Raw genomic sequence first — 13,813 nt, 5'->3', positions numbered from 1 at the left:
TAGGCTTATTAGTAAATGGCAGGATTGTTGATTGAAAAATCAGCTGTATCAAGATTCTTCAGCTACCAATTATCCAAGTCTAGATAATAGTGAGAACCTTAAAACAGCTTTCAAACTCCAAAATAAATATATATTTGTGTGTTTACTGAATTAAACATTCAATGAACAAAATGATAGAACTAACAGTGCCTATGCTTGTCTACAGTAAATGTGTTAATGATGTGTCTAACCTTGTGTAATGGACATTGTCTAATGAACACACGTAGAACATGAGTATGCCTTTCTGGTAAAGATTGACATATTTACATGAATGGTAATCATATAATATCTTATCTTTACTTATCAATATATAATTTATGGTAGCTAAAAACAAACTATATTATTGTTGTGTTTTCTTTTACTGTATTGCGTAGATATCTTTTTATTGCACTTTATGGTTAAGGAACTATATGTATATTGCTAGGACACCTCCCTTTTTGCTTAGATACCCTGTGTTTTCCCCTATTCAGCACATGTATCTAGATACAATGATCTACTCATTCTATTTCAGTCATATGTGCACATATGTTAGGTTTTGAATTAGCTCAGAACTGATAGTTCAAACAATTTCCTCCATTCTTTAGGGGTTAATCAAGAAAAACAAAATAAATATTAATCATTGAATATATAAAATATGTATGGGGGCAATAGACAATAGCCTTGGTTCTTTTAAGTGGTTAATCACAATAAACTAAATCTATAAATATAGATGCTAAACACAAAGCAATAGTAGGCTGTCATTTGTACATTTTAATTAAAATATTCAATATATTGGCAAAACAATATGCAAAACAATATATGTCAAGCTGCCTATGGCCCCAATTTAATATTGTTGGTTTAACTTTTGAAATAATTTAATATTTTGGATACACATTTGATACACATTTGATATAATTAAATATTGTGGTTTTTTTATATTGATGTAATTTGTGATATATTTGTGATATATATATATATGTATTAAGGCCTTTTGGCCTGTAATTGTGGGAGGGGCGTATGACACACCTCTTCCCTACTTAAGGGACACCCCTTACCTGGCTCCATATCGTTCGAGGTCAGCGCTGCATCATTTCCACTTCCGGGTCATCCAGACGCCATTTTACCTGATTACTCCATGAGGTTTTTTAAGCAGAGCTGTGTCAGGAATCCAGCCACAGGCTTTTCCGGCCTACCACCTTCTTTCTTCAATCCATCGCCGTGGATGGTGTCCAAGTGACTCACAAACTGTAAGTCAACCTACCCGCTATGCCAGGCATCAGTCCCACGGCACCATGCACGGGTCAGGTCCTCACTTTACGGCTGCATTTTGTCTAAATCTGTTCTAAAACCATTGCATGTTCATGCATATCATTCGTTTAAACCCCCTACCTGTCTTTGGGTGTACTACAGGCTTCTTAGACATTATCGCATTTCATGTACAAACCAACGAACCACTGCATTTTCGCCTACACACTGACCCCTACCGGTCATTTGGTGTACTACAGGCTTCTCAGACATTATTGCATTTCATGTACAAACCATCGAACCACTGCATTTTCGCCTACACACTGACCCCTACCGGTCATTCAGTGTACTGCAGGCTTCTCAGACATTATTGCATTTCATGTAAAAACCAACCTTGCTTCATTTAAACGATTGTCATTTCGGTTTGTGTTTTCTGGTCGGCACTTATTCATAGTATATTCTATGCACGATTGCTGTTCGCATTAAAATGCATACGGTTAAGCTATTCATGCTAACTTCTGTTTCCCTTCATACCAAGATTCGGTTATTCTGCTATGTATTCACATAGATCTTTTTCGTGAGTTACATTTCATCATTTCATGTATTTACATTTGGTTAAAAAGTTGCTTGGTTAAATAGACCATTTTCATGCTATTTTTAAGGTATCACTTATTACATCAAGGGTATGAAACCAGCTAACATTTCTGTATAGACATTGGACTCCCACGCTTACTGGAGTTTTTTTTTAATATAATTATCCATTTCATTACAATTAAATCAGCCTACGTTACAGGCCTCATTTCTTTGTTAACCATGACACAAGAATTTAATTCCTTTTCATGCATACTCGGGTTGATTCACACGTACTGATCCAACCAATCATACGTTTCCTGCACAGTAATCGGTTAAACTTTCAAATACTTATTTTACACGATCTTAGGTTGTCTATTTTGTTTCAGTTTGCTTATTATATATATATATATATATATATGGTTTTAATAATAGTTATTTTTATTTTACAATGCAGATATTACATGTATATTACTGTTATGGTTAGCCTACATTACGGCTCCTTTTTCTGTCATGCTCGTACGACATACCACGAGTTCAAGGACACGGTCCTATTTTCAAAGAGTATAATGGAGATATGATGTTATTACAACCACGTACATTACGATTACATGGCACTAACTATTCAGGCCATTTCTTATCATGCTCATACGATATACCACGAGTATATAAGAACACGGTCCTACCTTCCACAGAGGGTTTCGGGTTGAATCACACGCATTGGTTCAACCACTCATACGTCACGTTACAACATTTTCTGCATAGATTGTCATTTCACATAATTTCACATGGCATTTACAAACTCAGGCCTTTTCTTGACACACTCAGACGACGTAACACGAGTATTCAAGAACACGGCATATACGTCTCACAAGACTTTCGGTTTTTGAATCACACGTTCTGGTTCATACATTCATACGTCACTTTACAGCAACATTTATGATTCTGCATATTGTCAATTCACATTAAAAAGTCCCTTGCATTCCCAGATCAGTTTAGTGACATGCATATCATCTGATCACCTTCCATATATACACATTACACGGCCAATCCCCTGCTGCCAGGTATCGGACTCAGCGTAACGCTTGTCACCAAGCATGGGCAGTCATGTCACTATCATACTCATAGATTTTACACCTCCCACACATACTGCTAGAAGCCCTAATCCCAGCCTATACAGATTACACAGGTCTCACAGGATCCATTCTCACTCTATCCCTTTTTAGGTTTATCCAGGTTTTCATACCTGTCGAATCTCAAAACTTCATACATACTACCAGGTACGTAAGCCTGCTCACGTTGTAGTTCACATACGTTTCATTCTTCTAGGCCATAGAGTACTGGCAAGTTAGGGGTATAGGCCCAAATAGGTACCTCCCTTCTTGGCATTTCTGCCTATCGTTTAGTGGTCCGCGAGGCCAACACCCCGCCTCAACGTTTCGGAGGCAAATGCCATCGGGCCACACGTGAGTTAGCCGCCTCGCAATATTATAGAGAGGGCCTCACCTGTCACTCCCTCCCCCTGTTTTCTTTTACTATCACCGAGAGGCCTACGATTCCTGCCACTACGAAGGGTGGCCTCAATAACCCCTCGCGCCAACTCATAGACAGAGCCTCTCATAGCCACTTGGCAACTAGCAGGGCCTCACCTGTCACAAAACAAGATTAATTTTTCGCCTTTCAGGCCTAGTTAGCCTGCCAGTATCACCCCTGGGGAATCGGTCACTACACCCCTTACCATGGCTGGGTCGGCCGCTGCGACCCCTCCAGCACTGGTTGAGTTGCAATCACTTTCTCCAGCCATCTGTTTCAGGGCACATGCTAAATCTGTGTCCAAATAAAATGTATCCCAAAACTATACTTAACATCAATAAACATTTCTGTACTTACGACATTACTGCCACATCATCCATCTAGACATTTGGTGGAATTCATTATCTCGGGTCTATCAGAAGGATTCACACAGGCCTCATACACATGCCTTCCGGAATCCTGGAATGTCCTAATTTACAATCCGCACGACAAACCCTACAGCAGTGGAGACACTCATAGCCAGGAAGTGGCAGAGGACTTCCTATGGGGGCCCTTCCAGTCCCCTCCGTTCACCACATAGCGGACAAACCCCATCGGTATTGTCACGGGGAAATCTTCTCACAAACAGAGACTTATCATTGATCTATCAACACCTCACACCTCTGCCACTCCTAGTCTGAACTCCCTCATACCCTCTGAGGAATTTTCACTGCAATATTCCACCATAGATCATGCCATTACGGCTATCATGCAGGCAGGGGCCGGAGCATGGCTCAGTAAGACTGATATCACAATGCTTTCAAGTTACTGCCTATCCACCCTACACTGTGTCACCTGCATGGTATCAAGTGGGCAGGGAATTACTATTTTGCTCACGTTTAACATTTAGGTTCCAAAGTAGTCCGCCCATTTTCGACGTATTCGCCGAAACCCTATGCTGGTTTTATTAAATATAGCCAGATGCCCTACAGTTATACATTATCTGGATGATTTCTTACTGATCGAGGAGAATATTTCCCCTCCCAGTAGCCTAAAAGAAACCATCAGTCTATTCGAACAGGTGGGTGTCCCAGTCTCCTCCACCAAGACTGAAGGACCAGATACCTTCATCACATTCCTGGGTATCATACTAGACTCAGCCACCATGCAAGCTAGCCTGCCACGCCCAAGGTAGAAAACATTCTGATCAACATAATCTCTACATACAACTCGGTACTTGCAACCGCAAGAATTACAGTCTCTGCTTGGTCACTGAATTTTGTCATTCGCATCATACCTCAAGGCCGGGCTTTCATCTCACAACTCCTTTACATGTTTCCCACTTTTAGACATGATGGACACAGGTCACCCCTGGATACCCAAGCCACGGCAGGCGTAATTATGTGGAGAAAATTTTTAACCACCTTGAATGGTAAAAGCATGTTCCTTCCAAAATTGTCTGACTCCTCACCTACCATTTGGTCAGACGCGGCGTCTACCACAGGTTTTGCAGCAATTTTTCAGGAACGAATGGCTTTGGGGCAGCTGGCCTTCAGAAGTTCAGGACCTGGAGGGTTTTTCCACTACCTCAGCTCTGTTTGAGATATATCCCATCGTGACGGTTGCCGTGGCATGGGTGCATTTATGGGCAGGTTCGTCTGTACGTTGCTACTCAGACAACCAAGTAAATTGTCACATTATAAACAAGGCCGATCCAAATCACTGACTATTATGAGATTCTTGAGGAAACTCACTTGGCTGGCTGCATGTCATAATTTTCTCTTGTTTTGTATTCATGTTCCAGGAGTATGTAACACTGCTGCTGACAATTTGTCTCGCTTTAATTTCCAGGCTTTTCTCAAATACTCCCGTCAGCCGCACTCACAGCCACGAACACCCCACTATTCCACCATCTAGTAATGGACTAGATGCTATTATGCAACATAGCAGAACATTGTCCCAATTAGCACTGTCTACTAATACCCGGGAAACTTACGATAGAGCTTTCATTTGATTTAAAGATTCCTTTCTGAACACAACATCTTACAACCTTTCATCGTGACATCCTGGTTGGGCTTTGCTTCTTTTTGCCACCTCAAACTCAAACTATCATACAACACAATCAAACCATATCTGACAGGCATCCAACATCACATGCTAACTTTACAACCAGACAAATCAAGTGTCCTCCTACCAATTAAGAACATCCTTAGGGGTATTCAGAGATCCGAACCCCCACTTACGGCCCAGAGGCTACCCATAGATTTCCATATTTTTAAAGACTTATACAATTCACTAGATTTAAACCCTTTGCCAACAACACAAACCTCATCGTTAAAACCACCATATACGTAGCCTTGTTTATGGTTTCTTGAGACCAAGAGAATTTACCGCAATCAGCACAACACAGTCCACTCACATCCTACTTCATTCACACTTAACAAAACACATGGACTATTATATCTTGACTCTGCCTCACTCCAAAACCAGTCAACATGCACTTTCAGTAAAGGTTAAGTACTATCCTACTCACAACAGGTGGAGCCCCGTCAAACTACTGGACTCATATACCCAGCATGACAACGAACCACCATCTCAACCACTTTCAGTCTACAAGGTTCGGTACTCACTACCACCACCTTTATGACACACGTCAGGTCTTTACTTACACAGCTGGGCCTCAAATCAGCTAACTATTCGGGCCACTCCTTCCGCATAGGAGCGGCCTCCACAGCATCCAGTGCAAACATTCCAGTTCATGTTATCAAGTCACTAGGGCGCTTACTCTAGATACATACCTAACCTGGTACAAGAAGTAAGAAATGCCTTTCAAGACATGTCTGGTTAAAGTATGTATATTGCTGGTATGTAATAAATTTGATTTTCTACTTTTGCCCTCTTTATATACAGGCCTACCTCATCGTCGGTTCCGGCACACCACAACCGACTTGCTCTTTTAATACCATCCTACACTTATCAGTGTTTGTATCTTCTGTACTATCATGAGCCCTTAACACAAATATATATATATATATATATATATATATATATATATATATATATATATATATATATAGAATGTGACGGCAGATAAGAACCATTCGGCCCATCTAGTCTGCCCAGTTTTCTAAATACTTTCATTAGTCCCTGGCCTTATCTTATAGTTAGGATAGCCTTATGCCTATCCCACGCATGCTTAAACTCCTTTACTGTGTTAACCTCTACCACTTCAGCTGGAAGGCTATTCCATGCATCCACTACCCTCTCAGTAAAGTAATACTTCCTGATATTATTTTTAAACATTTGTCCCTCTAATTTAAGACTATGTCCTCTTGTTGTGGTAGTTTTTCTTCTTTTAAATATAGTCTCCTCCTTTACTGTGTTGATTCCCTTTATGTATTTAAATGTTTCTATCATATCCCCCCTGTCTCGTCTTTCCTCCAAGCTATACATGTTAAGATCCTTTCCTGGTAACTTTTATCCTGCAATCCATGAACCAGTTTAGTAGCCCTTCTTTGAACTCTCTCTAAGGTATCAATATCCTTCTGAAGATAGGGTCTCCAGTACTGTGTACAGTACTCCAAGTGAGGTCTCACCAGTGTTCTGTACAATGGCATGAGCACTTCCCTCTTTCTACTGCTAATACATCTCCCTATACAACCAAGCATTCTACTAGCATTTCCTGCTGCTCTATTACATTGTCTGCCTACCTTTAAGTCATCAGAAATAATCACCCCTAAATCCCTTTCCTCAGATGTTGAGGTTAGGACTCTATCAAATATTCTGTACTCTGCCCTTGGGTTTTTACGTCCAAGATGCATTATCTTGCACTTATCCACATTAAATGTCAGTTGCCACAACTCTGACCATTTTTCTAGTTTACCTAAATCATTTTCCATTTGGCTTATCCCTCCTGGAACATCAACCCTGTTACATATCTTAGTATCATCCGCAAAAAGACACACCTTACCATCAAGACCTTCTGCAATATCACTAATAAAAATATTAAAGAGAATGGGTCCAAGTACAGATCCCTGAGGTACCCCACTGGTGACAAGCCCAAGCTTCGAATATATTCAATTGACTACAACCCTCTGTTGCCTGTCACTCAGCCACTGCCTTACCCATTCAACAATATTGGAATCCAAACTCAAAGATTGTAGTTTATTGATAAGCCTTCTATGTGCAACAGTGTCAAAAGCCTTACTGAAATCTAGGTAAGCAATGTCTACTGCACCACCCTGATCTATAATTTTAGTTACCCAATATATATATATATCGTGATTTTTTTTTATATTGTCAGATATTTAAAAATTCCTATGCAAAAGCATTGGATTGGCTTTGATTGTTAATTCTGGTGATCTTAGCCAAGAAGGAGGATTGGGGGGCAGTGCCAGGGCCAACAGACCCGCACAGCACTGGAATAGAGGTGAATTTTTGTCGTATTAAGGGGAGGGAAAGGGGGTTGTCCACCTAAATAGTGTTTTTAACATAATCGGATCAGGAATACACATTTGTTTTCCTGATCCTATAGATTTCCTTTAACAAGTCACTGAGATTTTGGATAGGTGCACTTGTGACCTGTTGTTACTAGGTCTTACACAAGAAAAGATAAGGGCTTGAAAGATCTCAGTAAGTTTAGACTTTCACCCTTTCAAACCATGAGCATTGCAAGATGTTGAAACATCAAATCAGAACTACGTCAAAGACAACACAACTATAACGTTGTATTTGCCACTGACCCAAAGGTATCTATATGACTATTTGAAATTACATATTTTATTAGCTACATGCACAAATAGCACCATTTAACAATATTTTTGTTATTAGATTATTTCTGGAGGGGAAGAAGAGTGAGCAGGTTATACAGTAAAGTAATAGTTCCTCTTCTTGAATCATTTGACAAAGCAGTGATAGTTCCTCTTCTTGAATCATTTGACAAAGCAACCTCATGTTTTCTTCATTCCCCAGCAGTCAAGTCACAATTCCTTAATTTTAATTTTTAGAGTTTATGACTTATCTAACATGTATAGCTAAGCTCACCAGCAATGTATTTAGCATGAGGCTTACAGGGCATTTGCCTTGGACGTTAATTTGAGCTGGATGGCAAAAGATTTTTGCCCCCTCCAAAGTCCCCAGCAGATGCCTTGCTAGTCTCATGTCTTAGGGGCACAAGAGGTGGACGGCTGGCCACCTTGGGGCTACCCCAAGGCAGACGGCCATTAGTTTTGCATACATGTGGTGAGGGTATGCTAATCTATGAGTTCTTCTCGCTCTGCTCCCTTGAGTGCCCTTCTGTGATGCCAGGGACGGAGGGATATTCCAGAGTCACTGGCGTACATACAGCGGTCACAGGGGTCCCTGCTGCGACCGGGCCTGGCCCACCAGGGGGCCCGGCCGCCTTGCGACCCGGTATGTATGCCAGTGTGGCCAGCCTCTTCTCCTGGGGGGCCCAGGAGTTGGCCACCTCAGGGCCCCCAGAGGCTGGCTGGTGGGCGCGCGAGGGAGCATTCTCCCCTAAGCACTCTCTGCCCAGCTCTCTCGCGCACCGCAGCCGGAATATGACGTCATTACGGCTCCGGCATCAGTACGCGGTGCGGGATTACATTTTAAAGAGACATGTGTGTGTGTTAGTGTTAGAGTGTGTGTGTGTGTTAGTGTTAGTTTGTGTGTGTCAGTGTGTGTGTTACTATGTGAGTTAGTTTGTGTGTATCTGTTATTGAGTGTGTGTCTGCTATTGAGTGTGTCTGCTAGAGAGTGTCAGTGTGTATGTTAGTTTGTGTGTCAGTGAGTGTGTGTGTTTGTTACTGAGTGTTAGTTTGTGTGTGTCTGTTAGTGAGTCTGTGTGGTGTCTGTTAGTGAGTGTGTGTATGTCAGTGAAAGTGTATGTTTTGTAAGTGAGTGTGTATGTGTGTCTGTCTGTCAGTGAGTGTGTATGTATGTCTGTAACTGAGTATGTCTCTGTCAGTAAATGTGTGTGTCTGTTAGCTAGTGTGTATGCTTCTGTTCGTGAGAATGTGTGTGCCTGTGTTTAAAACCCCTTCAGCACCTACTTTTCTCTAGCACCGGAGTACCTTGGTGCTGGGGATCCTTCCGCCCCGATTCGCCTTTCAGATCCGAATGCGCGGCAAGAGCCGCACGCGCATTCAAACCGCCCATAGGAGAGCATTACTCAATGCTTTCCTATTGACGTCCAGCGTCTTCTCACTGTGATTTTCACAGTGAGAATCACAGAAGCGCCTCTAGCGGCAGTCAGTGAGACAGCCACTAGAGGCTGGATTAACCCTCAGTGAAACAAAGCAGTTCTCTGAAACTGCAATGTTTTCTGCTGCAGGGTTAAAACTAGAGGGACCTGGCACCCAAACCACTTCATTGAGCTGAAGTGATCTGGGTGTCTATAGTGGTCCTTTAAGTGTATGTGTATCTGCATGCACTGGCATACATACCGTGGTCACAGGGGTCACATCCATGTGCCCACCGCCATGTGTTGTGGTCGCGGCCCGCGCAAAGTAAACGCGCGGGGGGCACGGATAAATTTTCGCACCGGGGCCCAATGGGTCATGTGTACGCCACTGTCCAGAGTCATATCCTGGCTCCTGGTATTATGGAAAGGCACACGAGGAAGCAAAGCGAGATCACACCCACAGGAGACACCCCAAGCAGCAAAGGAGCCAGCAGCACAGGAGTCCCCAGTCAGCAGCAGCCGCGCAGGATTCCTGGAAAATAATCTACTCCAGTACTCCACTTAGGGAGGCTGGGTGGATTTAAATAAAAGTCAAATAAAAAAAAGTAGTAATTTGTGAGATAATGAGTGTGAGTGTAAGTATGTGACTGTCAGTGAAGTCCGGGGACTTCTGCCCGGTGATAAACTTGAGGAACCTGAATGCTTTCGTCATCTACAGACACTTCAAAATGGAGGGAATCCATCTGCTGCTGGACCTTCTCAGTCCCGGGGTTTAGTTCACGGGTTTAGACCTAAAGGATGCCTGTCTGTCCTGGTGTCCCCTACGTGCCAATGGCTCCTCCATTTTCTCTGGAAGGACAGACCTTGCCAGTTCACCTGCCTACCCTTCAGCCTCAGTGGGGCCTCATGGTGTTTCCCCAACTACTAAAACCAGTGACGGCACGACTTCGGTCCAGGGGTGTCCATTGTATTATCTACCTGGATGATCTACTGATATTCTGCGAGGAGCCCTCCAGACTGAAATCTCAGACACTCTCTGCGATCTCCTTGTTCGAGTCGTTGGGGTTTGTGGTCAATCGGGAGAAGTCAGCCCTCGCAGGTGATTGAATTCTTGGGCTTCGAAATAGGCGCAACAGAGTGTCTCCTACGCCTTCCTCAGTCCAAGATCTCCTCCATTCGGAAGAAAATTCGGAGGATTCTGCGGCAAGACGGGATCTCACTTCGTATGCTGGCACGTGTAGTGGGCCTGAAGGCTCGATTCCTGTGCAGGAGTCCATCCTACATTCAAGAGATTACTCTCATGCCAGATGTCAAAATCGAGCTTCGCTGGTGGCTGCTTCATATGTCAGCCTGGAATGGCAAGGCGATCTTCGGGCAAACCCCGGATTTCATGCTACAGTCGGACTTGAGTCTCTGGGGTTGGGGAGCCACTTGCGCAACCGTCTCCATGGGAGGCCCCTGGTCGGAAATGGAGACAGAGTATCAAATCAATTGCCTGTAACTGATTGCTGGCTCATTTGCAATACGGAGCTTTGCGAGCCACCTGTCGGATTGTTGCGTTTTGCTCAGGATGGACAACATTTCGGCAGTGTAATACATCAATTTCCTAGGAAGAGCCTGCTCCCGGATAATTTCAGAGGTAAAGAAGGAGATTTACAGCTTCTGCTTCCAGCGCAACATCATTCTCCATAAAATACAAATAGTATCTAATTTACACCAAAGTTACAGTACATGGAAAAAAGCTACTTAGCTTAATAGAACAGTTTCACAAGGTCCGTTCCCTGCTGGCCTCACATAGAAAAGATATATACAGAAAATCGGGATACAGCTGGATATCTAAAATAGAAAATAAATAATAGGGCAATATATATACAGAAAATTGGGACGCAGCTGGATATCTAAAATAGAAAATAACAAATAAAAAAAAGAATACATCATTTTCCAGGCAGAGTATCTCCCAAGAGTGTTGAACCCTGTTCTCCAGACATTGGAGGGATTCCAGCGATTGGAGGCTCCATCGTTCGGTCTTCCTCGATATCGCAGATCGGCGGGGCCCGTTCACACCGGATCTCTTCGCCGCCAGGACAAACTTCCAGGTCCCGACATATTTCAGTTGACTTCTGTACCCAGCTTGCAAGGCGGTGGATGCTTTTCTTCAGGAATGGCCATCTCTGAGAGCTTATGAGTTTACTACGTATACTATGATCTCCAGGGTCCAGCTGCAAGTACGACATCAATGTGTACCATTAGTGTTACTGACCTCCCTCTGGCAAGGCCAGGCTCAGTTCCTGGATCTTGTGGAACTTTCACATCAGGATCCACTCCTCCTGCCATCCACCCAGACGCTCCTCTTGGACCCGCTCGGCAACCCTCACCCCTCTTGGCAGACAGCCACCTCCGCTTGGTGGTCTGGACTCTTTCCAGGGAACCTGGAATGTCGATGCACTATCGCAATCGGCTCTGGGACTCATGGGACTAGGAGATGCTACTTATCCGCCTGAGACGCTTAATGTCGTTGGTGCCTGGAACAGAACAGCCCCTATATCCAGCTTTTTGAACTTCCTTTCTCACCTCTTTGACCAGGGACAGTCATATTGTTTGGTTAACATAGCCAGATCTGCGATCTCAGCGGCTTACATGCCTCTCTGAGGCTCCCCTATTGGTCAAGACCCATTATTTTGTAGACTCCTCAGGGCATCAGACTTACACGCCCTCTGGCACCTAAGTTTATCTCCCTCTGGGATGTGCGCAAGGTCTTAACGTTCCTCTGGGAGTGACCAGATAATCAGGACCTCTTCCTACGCTAGTTATAAGCTAAGTTTGCCCTACTTCTATGTCTCGTCTCTTTTCGTCAGGTCTCCAACATCCGGGAGTTTGATATCGACACGTTCTCCTTCTCGCCAAAAGGGGTGACCTTCTCATTGTCTAGGTGTACCAAGTTGGACTCAATGGCTATCTTCTACAAATATTTTTGTGATTCTCCTAAGCTCTGCGTTGTGGCGGCCCTATCTCGCTATGTGGCGATTTATAGCACCGCTTCGCTCCTCTCATTCCAATCAGTTGCTGGTCTCTTATGTACAACCTCACAAACCGGTCTCTTCCACTACCTTGGCACGGTGGATCAGATGGTTGTTGTCATTAGCAGGTGTGGATTCCTCCTTAGGAGCACACTTGGTTAAGGGCCCTGGTAGCTGGCGCTTTGTTGCACGACATTCTACTTTCAGCAGACTGGTCTCGAAAGGACACCTTCTGATGGTTTTTTTTCAGACCAGCAGAACATGCATCTTTTTGCGCTTTTAGCTGAGCATTAAAACAGCAAATATGAGGCCTGCTGTTATGTTATAAAATTGTAGATTTTATATCAAGAGACGGAGGCTCATATTGCTTAACCCTTTCTTTACTGTCCACCAATAGCAGCAAAGAATACAACAGTAAGAAAAAATGGTAACCATAGTGATAGGCCACACCCATACCAAGTCCCAGTATAATAGTCAGCACATCCCCAAAGATGTTTTCTTTCTTTGCTGCTCCGACCAAAGATAAGTACATGACAAATTTTCTCATACTATAATACTATTCTCTTATTGATTTCTGGTTATTTATATTATTTATTTATTGTTATTTGAACTTCTATTACTCCTTTTGTTGATAAATCTTGTTTGCTTTAATTTATCCAGTTATTAAAGCGGCACTGTCATGCCGAATCCCGTTTTTTTTTTTAACCCCCCTCCCGCCTCCACTACATCCAATTGACCCCCTAGTCACCCCCAAATGCCCCTAAGCCCCCCAGATTACCTATTTTTAAATCTGTATCTTCTGCCCTGATCTTTATTCAGGGCGCCGCCATCTTTGTGTGGGTAGGTGAAGTCCCTGTGGGACACGTCATCTACCCACACTACACAGACTGTGAGATTCCCGCACATGCCCAGTGAAACACCTGGACATGCGAACGGGAATTTCATCTATTCATTCATTCATCAGACAGACGAATGAATGAATAGAAAAAATCAGACGAACAAACTAACACTGTGTATCAGTGTTCGTTTGTTCGATCAGTTTATTACAAGGAGGGAGCTACCGGCGTGCAGCTCCCTCCTTGCAATATGTAAAGACAGAAGCGGTGGGGAGCTGTGCTCCCCACCACTTCATAAGCCCCCCAGCCCCCCCTCACTCTATGGGGGTCAATATGACCCCCATAATAGCACAAGGGAGATTAAAATCTCCCCAATGCCCCTACTCGCTATACCGCAAGTAGGGGCATGTCCACTAAACAGTGAGCAGCCT

Source organism: Pelobates fuscus, chromosome 3 (genome assembly GCF_036172605.1).
Source record: "Pelobates fuscus isolate aPelFus1 chromosome 3, aPelFus1.pri, whole genome shotgun sequence".
Classification (NCBI taxonomy): domain Eukaryota; kingdom Metazoa; phylum Chordata; class Amphibia; order Anura; family Pelobatidae; genus Pelobates; species Pelobates fuscus.
The sequence above is the reverse complement of the archived record's forward strand: the minus strand, read 5'-3'. Positions refer to the sequence as shown.